The following is a 1,750-nucleotide window of genomic DNA, read 5'->3' on the forward strand; positions in this document are numbered from 1 at the left end:
AGTTCAGGAATTTCCCTGGGACAGATCTACTTGCGAAGAATGGGGTCATTGTTGATGAGTTACAAATGAGGGAAGTTATAAGAAAGCTGTTAATTTTTATAGAGTTTTACATTGGCGGTGGGGACTGTTACGGTCATGCGGGAAGGCATTCAAGTAGTCGTGTGCAGTAGTAGAGACAAAAGTATAGATGTGCTCCTATCATAAAAATACTCTTCCTGGGAAATTGGAACCCTCACCCAAAGCTGGCAGAAATGAAAATGTAGCTACTATGATCAACGGTTTGTTGAGTCCTCAGAAAGTTAAACTTAGGACTGCCGTATGATTCTGTAATTCTAGGTATGGACCCAAAATATTTGAAAGAAAGGACTCCAACAGAATATAGTCTGGGATTGTTCATAGCAAACGATTCACAACAGCTAAAAGGTGAAAATGGCCCAAGGGTTCATCAGCAGGTGAATGGTGACACAAAGCGTGGTACGTACATAGGATCGACTATTACGCAGCCATAAAGAGAAAATGAAGTTCTTTTGCTTTTTTTTCTTCAGGGGAGAGCGCGAACGCAGCCCCCACTGCCACCAATGATGCAGTGGAGTGTCCCACATTTGGGAAAATCGCAGGGCTCAGCACATCCGGAGTGCAATGGATAAGCCTCGCCCTGGGAAAACCACCTTCGTGATTATGGTATCTCCCCTGCCAGGTAAGTATGAAGTTATTTTTCTTAAAAGATCATTTTATTGGGGGTTCTGACTGCTCTTATAACAATCCATTCATCCATTGTATCAAGCTCATGGGTACATATGTGGCCATCATAAGAAAATGAAGTTCTGATGCATGTGGCAACATAGAGTAACCTTGAGAACATAGAGTAACCTTGAGAACGTTACGGAAACTGAAATAAATTGGACACAAAGAAATCCATATCACATGATCTAGTTATGTAAACTACTTTAATGTTTGCCAGGGGTGAGCAGTGTAAAGGCAATACAGTTGGGGGAGGAAAACATTTGTAAATGAATGGTGGTGATGCTTGCACAACTTGATAAATGTACTTAATACTGCAAAGTTATACACTTAGAAACGATCAAAGTGGTAAATGGTCTAACCACTTCTTCCAGTGGGCCCAATTTTATTCCACTCCAAATTTATTAGAGAGGTACGCAATTATCAAGTTTATTTGCTGCTTTTGCCTTTAATTTTCCAGGTAATTTAAAATGCAACCAATGCTGAGACCCCCTAGTATAAACATCTTTTTCTGCTATACCAAACCCCCTTTTATTATACCTTCCAGACACTATCCCAAAGTACTCTTACCTTTGTTCAATCCCCACGTCTCATTACCCATAAAGTACCTTCATTCACTTAGGTGTGTGTTCACCCAATGTATTCATCAATGAAACAACTATTTGTAGAGCTTTCCCTGCCAGAACCACGCTAAAGGATGGACAACTTTCACTGTGCGGTATCCCAGACAATGTAACTAATTATTTTCTTCCCTTTTCCAGTTAAGGACCAAAGACTCTGCTCCCTAAGCTTTCACTGCCATTGCTCCCTGAGGGGCATTGAATGTCCTGCTTAATCCTGAGTCCTTGATGTCTTGCATGCCCTTGTTATATGCAAATTGTCTGCCATCCAATACTTTCTGCTCATGAGTCTCCTGCTGCATCCAAGTCTTAGAAACATACAGGGCCAAGGAGCCTTCTTCACCAATCCTTTATTGGGGCAAAACTACTCTGAGTTGAGACGATCTTTG

General features: G+C 41.3%; 1 non-coding gene across 1 annotated transcript; it reads right to left on the bottom strand.

Annotated features, from left to right (window-relative positions):
* Nucleotides 1–542: 542 nt before the first annotated feature.
* LOC142437947 (U1 spliceosomal RNA) lies at nt 543–705 on the bottom strand. The gene has a single exon (XR_012782445.1). It is a non-coding gene; the product is annotated as a U1 spliceosomal RNA (small nuclear RNA).
* Nucleotides 706–1,750: the final 1,045 nt, after the last annotated feature.

This window comes from Tenrec ecaudatus, chromosome 1 (genome assembly GCF_050624435.1).
Source record: "Tenrec ecaudatus isolate mTenEca1 chromosome 1, mTenEca1.hap1, whole genome shotgun sequence".
Taxonomy (NCBI): Eukaryota; Metazoa; Chordata; class Mammalia; order Afrosoricida; family Tenrecidae; genus Tenrec; species Tenrec ecaudatus.